The sequence below is a fragment of the Balaenoptera physalus genome (genome assembly GCF_965194825.1).
Source record: "Balaenoptera physalus genome assembly, chromosome: 4".
Taxonomy (NCBI): Eukaryota; Metazoa; Chordata; class Mammalia; order Artiodactyla; family Balaenopteridae; genus Balaenoptera; species Balaenoptera physalus.
The window spans coordinates 130,459,172-130,467,604 of NC_138891.1; positions in this window are offsets into that span (position 1 = coordinate 130,459,172).

Sequence of the window (8,433 nt, forward strand, 5' to 3'; positions counted from 1 at the left end):
GTCTGTATTCTGTCTCTTTCTTAACCTCAATTTATGCTAAAAGTTGGGATGGGTTAACCTTAGTCAGAATTTGCTCTTAGTTGTATTTGGAAGTGCCAGAAAAGCGGTGAAGTCCCTTTTCTTGTAAGACTGTGGTTTCTCATATAAATAACTTAGAGCTCTATACTGAATATGATCATTAGTGTCTTAAAGTATTTGCCCAGAAAACATAAAAGAGAATAGCTGATTAAAGCAATAAGATGGCCTGGGGGTCGTTATCAACTGGGGGTGATTTTACCCTCAAGGGACATTTGGCAAAGTCTAGAGATATTTTTGTTGTCACGACTAGGATGAGGGAGTGCTTCTGGCATCTGGAGAGTCGAGGCTGGGGTTGCTGCTAGACATCCTGCAATACACAGGACAGCATCACAACAGTGAAGAATTGTTTGGCCCAATGTGCCAGTGGCACAGAGGTTGATGCACCTTGGGTTAGACTCATCACTGGGCAGGTGGGCAAATGCCAAGCGGAAACATGATGCAGGGCCATGGGTTTCTTGTCCTATGGTGTGTTTCCATAAGGTCCTTGGCATCCTCACCCTCAGTCTCCTCGTTTGTAAAATGAAGCTTTTCGATAGCTCTCAAAGCTTGAATGTTATGTGAGTCTACTCACCTTTCAGCTGCTTTAACATTTAACGAAAGGTGAAAGTCCCTATTATCCTGGTAGAGCCTTCTTTTTAAAATAACCCCAAGACTTATATATACTAATATAAAGGAGGACTTGTTGACTAAATTTATATAAATCTAAGGTTAATGGAATGGAAGGATGAAGGGTAAGTTACCGAACTTTAAATACAACGATTAGTTGTTGATCACTGCCCATCTGAAGAGGGTTACACGTATTTACAGAATTCAAGCAGTCATGGCACCTTATAGAAAATGGGAGGGGAGGGCAGGGAAATATAGTTCCAAAATCTCTCTGCTCTACTAGAATGAAAATAATTTTACAAGGTCAAAATATTTGAACACACTGTTATTATGTTAAGGAGACACTGAGTAAATAGTTTTCATATCTGCTCTAGTCTCAGCCTGGAATTTTACTATGTTTCCAAAAGATATCTATTCATGACTCAAAAGTAAGCATTTCTATAGGTGTGTGTGTGTTTTAATATTTTTTAATTGAAGTATAGCTGATTTACAGTATTATATTAGTTTCAGGTGTACCGCATAGTGATTCAACATAGGAGTGTGAGTTTTAAGCAGACTTTTATTCATTAAAAATATAAAAACATCTACTTTTGTAACATTGTCAGAGAAACCTAAAGGCAAAATTTCTTATATTGTCAGTTTCATTTTTTCATTCGTTTGACAAATTTCCTCCAATCTTATTTACCGCTGCCTGTCGTCTGTATAACACAGAATCATTTAAGAATTTTATATCTTCAAATATATTTACAATGTTCTTGCTATTAGCAATAATGAAAAATTTATAGAGCACTAAAAATGAGCACAGAGGTTCTATTAGTATTAAGATGAAGTGCTTGCTTTAGAGCTAGAATTTAAGAAAAATGTAACCCACATTATACTGTGTAATTGCTCTGCTAAAGAATTTGCTATCTGTGGGCCATTTAGTTTATATAGACATAAAAAGAATGTGGTTACAGGTGACTAAAAGTCCAGTCTCTACTCATTGGTGTTGGTATCTTGATGTCATTCTGGTACCTGGGCTTGGATGTATCATTAACTCAGTACAAACAAGGAACTAAAAGGGATCTGGAATTCAAATTCAATTCAACAGAAGTTTACTATTTACTTACCAAGTGCAAGGCAGAATAACAGCAAAAATGAATGATGCAATCCCAGTGTTCCACACTTTGGGAGGCAGTAGATAGTCTTCCCAGAGGGTATATGTATGGGGATAGTGACAAATTAAGTTGAGAAGTTCCAATGGGCCCTGGTTGTGGGAGCGTTTGGACAAAATAAACATTTTGAAAAGAGGAGTGAATGGTCAGGGCTGGTCTTGAAGACAATGAATAGGGTTGCGGTGTACAGGATGGATGGATACCAGAAATTGTCAGGAGGCTCATAGGAAGGAGTGTGCAGCAAGGGAGAGTGGCAGCAGCTGGATTGGAGGAACAGACTAGTAGGGTCGGGAGAAACAAAATGAGAAGGAGAATCCACGTGCCTTGGGATGGATGGCAGGTGTCACTGAAGCAAAAAGATGAATAAAAGTAATGTTTAATGAGCCCTTTCTGTGCCAGAAATATCCAGGTTCGTCATATAGGCTGTATTATTTAATTCTCAGAACAGCCTGAGAGGTAGCTGTAATTATCCCCATTCCCCAAAGCCAGAAAGTAAGGTTACATAATTTGTACAGTGTTTCGCAGGGCTGGGATTCAAATGCAAATTGACTTTTTACCTTCCCTCCCTCCCTCCCTTCCTTCCTTCCCTCACTCTGCCTTTCCTTCCTTCTTTCCTTCTTCCTTCTTTCCTTCCTTCACTCCCTCCCTCCCCTTTCCTCCTTCCTTCCTTCCTCCCTCTCTCTCTCCCTTTCTTTCTTTCTCTCTCTCTCCCTTTCTTCCTTCCTTCCTTCCTTTCTTTCTTTTTCTTTCTTTCTTTCTTTCTTTCTTTCTTTCTTTCTTTCTTTCTTTCTTTCTTTCTTTCTTTCTTTCTTTCTTTCTTTCTTTCTTTCTTTCTTTCCTTCCTTCCTTCCCTCCTTCCTTCCTTCCTTTCTTTCTTTTTCTTTCTTTCTTTCTTTCTTTCTTTCTTTCTTTCTTTCTTTCTTTCTTTCTTTCTTTCTTTCTTTCTTTCTTTCCTTCCTTCCTTCCCTCCTTCCTTCCTTCCTTTCTTTCTTTTTCTTTCTTTCTTTCTTTCTTTCTTTCTTTCTTTCTTTCTTTCTTTCTTCCTTCCTTTCTTTCTTTTTCTTTCTTTCTTTCTTTCTTTCTTTCTTTCTTTCTTTCTTTCTTTCTTTCTTTCTTTCTTTCTCTTTCTTTCTTTCCTTCCTTCCTTCCCTCCTTCCTTCCTTCCTTTCTTTCTTTTTCTTTCTTTCTTTCTTTCTTTCTTTCTTTCTTTCTTTCTTTCTTTCTTTCTTTCTTTCTTTCTTTCTTTCTTTCTTTCTTTCCTTTCTTCCTTCCTCCCCCCCTTCCTTCCTTCCTTCCTTCCTTTCTCTCTCTCTCTCTCTTTCTTTCTTTCTTTCTTTCTTTCTTTCTTTCTTTCTTTCTTTCTTTCTTTCTTTCTTTCTTTCTTTCTTTCCTTTCTTCCTTCCTCCCCCCCCTTCCTTCCTTCCTTCCTTCCTTTCTCTCTCTCTCTCTCTCTTTCTTTCTTTCTTTCTTTCTTTCTTTCTTTCTTTCTTTCTTTTCTTTCTTTCTTTCTTTCTTTCTTTCTTTCTTTCTTTCTTTCTTTTCTTTCTCTCAATGCTTGTATTTTGCCAAGCTTTCTGGAAGGTGTCAGGAACACAACAGTGCACAACAGAAATGTGGGTCCAGTACTCAAGGAATCCTTAGGCTTGTAGGGAAGGTAAACCTACCTGGGGTAGTTTTAAATATATCTAAAAATCCCCTCAAAAGGTAGAGCTTATTTCTCCTCCCCTTTAGTGTGGGGTGGACTTCACTTGTTTGTGACAAACAGAATAAAGCAGAAGTGCCAGTATGTGGCTTCTACGCCCAGGTCATAAGGACACAGAGCTTCCTTCTCATCTGTTCTCTCTTGGATCACTTGCTCTGGGTGAGCTGGCTGCCGTGTTCTGAAGAGGCTCCAGCAGGCCTACGGAGAGGCCCACGTGGTAAGGACCTGAGGCCACACGAGTGAACTGGGAAGCAAGTCCTCCAGTCCCAGGTGAGGCTGCAAATGGCTGCAGCCTCGTGAGAGACTCTGAACCAAAGCCACCCACCAAGCTGCTCCTGTTCCTGAGTCTCAGGAACTTTGAGATAATAAATGCTGTTTTAAGCCACTAAATTTTGGGGTGATTTGTTATGTGGCAATAGATAAAAAATAAAACGAATAAATGAGGTAAGTGCCAAACAGAAAAAAAATATAGTCTATGAGTTCATATACGAAAGAGAATCTAACTGAGATGAGGAGTCTGGGATGGTTTCCTCAAGGTGGTGACTACTGAGCTGAGATCTGATGGATGAGTAAGAGCTAAAGAGGCAAAGAAGGCAGGAGGAGGAAGGTGTCTAGACAGAGTGAAACATGTGCAAAGGCCCTGGGGCATGTTCAAAGACTTGGAGGGAGGCCCATGTGGCTGAGCATGAAGAGGTATGGAGAGTGTGGTACAAGATGAGGTTGCAGGATAAGGCAGGACCTTGAAGATCACACTAAGAATTTTGGCCTTAATCCTAAAAACAATAGGAAGCCACTGAAGACTTTCAAGTACAGGGACAACATGTTAACACATTATCTTCTAGGGTAACATGTTTTAAGGGTTTTCTTTGTTAAGTTACTTCATTTTAAGTTGCTTAGAGTGCTATACTGTATGGAGTTATTTATACTATACAGATTTAGCTAGCTATACAGTTGATAGCGTTATTTGTATAGGGTTATTATATACATTTTACTTGAGAAGTCATTTTAGTGACTATTTTTCTCCTTAGAGAGAAGGTAAACCCTTAATCGTATCATGTGGCCTGGCTTAGAATAGAAGACAGAACTTACCTCCACTGTCACCATTAACATATTTAATTGAGTGACACTAATAATCCTGCTTTTTAATGAAGATTTCTATGATCTGTTTTTTAATGTTTATTTCATGTTTCAAAGTTGCCAAACTCACAGCTCGTAAGAGAATATTCTTAAGCAGTTAGAACTTTTGAGACAATATTTTCCACCTGTCCATGTTATTTTTAAAGAATGGTAATAATCAAAGATGGACGTGCAGATCACGTCACACATGTGAAATGTCCACAAGGCAGAGATGAAATCTCACCCACAAAGCTGATAGCCTTAACCTTTAGCTTCATTGAACACCCTTCCAGTTCTAACCTTCTATGTTTTAATTAACGGGGAATATATGATTTCCCATAGTTAGAAACAAATGCTCCCTGAAAGAAAAGTGTCTTATATACTCAGGGGGGTTTTAAGTTCTAGTGTTAAAATCATATCGATTTCAATTTGCTCCCTGAAACTTTGAAAATGTTCCTAATCAGTCCTCCTATTTGCACATTTCTCAGACAGCTCTGGGGCAGGGAGATAAAAGAGGAGGCTTTTATGAGAGTAGATTATCGAGGCTACAATAACGGCCATGAGTTGATGGTCTGAGTCACACAAGCTGGAAAACAAAGTTTTCCCCAAGGAGTTTCTCTTTTAAAAACTTTTCGTTCTTTTGGACTAAGAAGTTTAAGACAAGAAATTCTAAGCAGAAGGACTGAGCCAGTGTGAAAAAAAGGAGGAATCAAGTTTTTTAACAGCCAAACAAGGAAGAATATGCGTCTGCCATCTGCTACACTAACATATTGTATCTGTCACTGGACGTGTCTGGGCAGTGGCAGTTCTCTCAGGTCTGAGTCTTGAAAAGGGAAAGATAGAAATAGTAGGACAAGGTAAAATTATATATTAAACGGCTTTCCTCTCGCCACCCTGAGCTTTTTAATTGCCTGTTCACTTCTCAAAAATGGAGTAAATGCTGAAGTGCTGACTTTCCCCCATCATTCCTGTAAATAAGGATATGACTCACAAACCCTGTAATCTCCAGAATGCTATAGAGACTATGGTGATTTGATTATTTAAAAATAGCTGGGAAAAAAAGCAAGAAATCGATTACTGGTAAGTTGGGGTGCTTTCTTTTTTTAAGATTAAAAAAATTTAAAATTTAACTTGTTACTGTGTCCAGCCCTAAGTATTCTTAGAACATCTGGCCAATCAAATTTTGAGGTTTTATGATTTCTGGAAATGAACACAGTGAACACGGCGGTCAGTTCTCAGATCCCAGGCAAGAAAGAAGACCCAAGACTTACCAGGGGGTCATTGTGGTCTGTGTGCAAATCTCTATTTGGTGGTCTGTTCTCCTTTTCTCTAAAGTAGAGAGAGATGAGTGTTGATGGCGTTTGAGTATACTGACCCCCACCCCCAAACCATTACACAACCATTGTGATATTGTCAATACAGATATTTAGGGTGCTAATAAGAGTAATAGTTGTAGGGATAGCAATAGCTTATGTTAAGCCTACTGAGAGGCATGCATTGACCTATAGCTAGCTGGTCCAGAAATAAGAAAAAGGGAACCTCTTTATTGTTGGTGCGAAAACCCCCAAAGCAAGACTTTCTGCAAACCTAGGTTTGAGTTTGAGATTTAGGATTAAGGCTCAGGCAAGGCATCTCCATTTGCCCTAAATCTCAGTCTTCTAACAGGATATTAACTCAGGGTCCTTGTAAGGAAGAGGAGCACAAAAAGAGGCCGAAAAAAGAGAACTTCATGGAGAGACTGTTTACAAACTTGGGGGCAGAGGCTTGTGATTTGACTCCAGCGCTCCTTCCTAGTCATAAAGCCCCATTAAATGCCTGGAAATATACACCAGGACGACCGGAAGCTCCTCCTCCCTGGCGATGGATTAGGGGTAGGGTTGCCAGACAAAATACAAGGTGCCCAGTTAAACTGAATTTCAGAAATCAGATAAACAATGAATAGATTTTCAGTATAAGTGGGTCCCAAACGTTACATGGGACATACTTATACAAAAAAAAATTCTTTTTTGCTGTTCATCTGAAGTTCAATTTTAACTGGGAATCCTGTATTTTTATTGGCTAATACTGGTAATCCTAATTAAGGAGGGTGGTATGGAGAAAACTCTGCAAGTGCAGCCATGTAATCCTCTGTCCCCTGCCCCCTCCAACCCTGTCCTACCCTGTAGTACGTTGAGTGAGAAGAAAGTGCCCTCAAAGTAGAAAGTGGTATAGTGCTTCCGAAAACATGCTCTTGCAACACCAGTGTTTGAAATGTAAAGTATTTATAAAAAACAAAACCAGAAAAGAAAAAAACCAAAAAACCAAAAAACTGATTCATGGTCACACAAGTTTGAGAAACTCTGGGCTAAATGAAAGAGTTCTTGCAGCTTTAGAATTTCTCCTAGCATTTAGTGCTAACATGCACTGTGACACAAATAATAGTGTTTCCTTGCTTTATCTACAAACGATCACAGCAAACAAACAACAGGCTCAATATCCTTTGGTTCCACAGTGACCATGGGTTTCCATTGAAATGCAGTTTAAATTTAGCAAAGTCATTTTGGTGTCCATCAGGTTAAAACAGAATTTCACTGTTATAATCTTGATTTAAGGCTTAATTTGCATTTATAAAGAAGTTTTAAAGCTCCCCATAACTGTTTGTAAAGTGATAGAATTCTATTGAATAAGATATTGTTGCCCACTTGATACTGCATGGTTTTGCTTAGCTTAATATGAAGAATCAAAACCAAATTATCATCTAAGCAAGGACAATCCTAGGTTTTTCAGAGACAAAAATGAGGATTAAAACATAAGGCTTCTCTGCCTCACAAGGTTATTTTTGGAAAGATATAAAGTAATGTCGTGAAAGGCTGCACAAAAGCTTTACTGTGCTGTATAAAGTTTGATTGTTACCTTCACTGTAGAGTTGAGGGCTACACAGGTCTTAGGGTTTTCTCTCTTTCTAGTCATAGGTATTTTAGCTAATTTGTTGCCCAATCCATCATTCTCTCCTGTAGTGTGAAATGGGAGAGAAAGGGAGATATATCAGTTAAGATTAGCATCAGCTTTCACAGATCCCCTCCTTTTCCACAAACCATCAGCACCAAATAACAGCAGATTAAACGAGATGCAAGTTTCTTTCTTCTCTGATGTAGAAGACTGGGGATATAGAGTCCTGGGCTGATATGGTGTTTCTGCGCCACAAAATCTTCAGAGCCCCAAATTTTTCTGCCATTATTTAGGTATGTCCCTTGTTGTCATGGTCCAAGATGGTGGCAGCTGGAGGAGGAAGAGACAAAGAAGGAGAGCAACCTAGGAGTGGACTGATTATCCTGGGAGCTGCCACAAGATGCTTCCAATAACCTTCCTGAGATGGTTAATTTTATGTGTCAACTTGACTGGGCCACAGGGTGCCCAGATATTTGGGCAAACATTATTCTGTGTGTGTCTGTGAGTGTGCTTTTGCATGAGATTTATATTTAAATTGGAAGACTGAATAAAGCAGATTGCCCTCCCTAATGTTGGTGGGCCTCACTCAATCAGTTGACGGCCTGAATGGAGCAAAAAGGCTGACTTTTCTATGAGAACTCTTCCTGCCTGCCTGCATTGAGTTGGGACATCGGTTCTTTCTTGCCTTTAGAGTAGAACAGAAACATTGGCTCCTTCTGAGGCTCAAGCCTGCTGGCCTTCAGATGGTGACTACACCATTGGCTTTCCTAGGTCTTCAGCTTGCAGATGGCAGATTTGTGATTTATCAGTCTTCATAATCACTTGAATCATTTTCTTATAATAAATCTC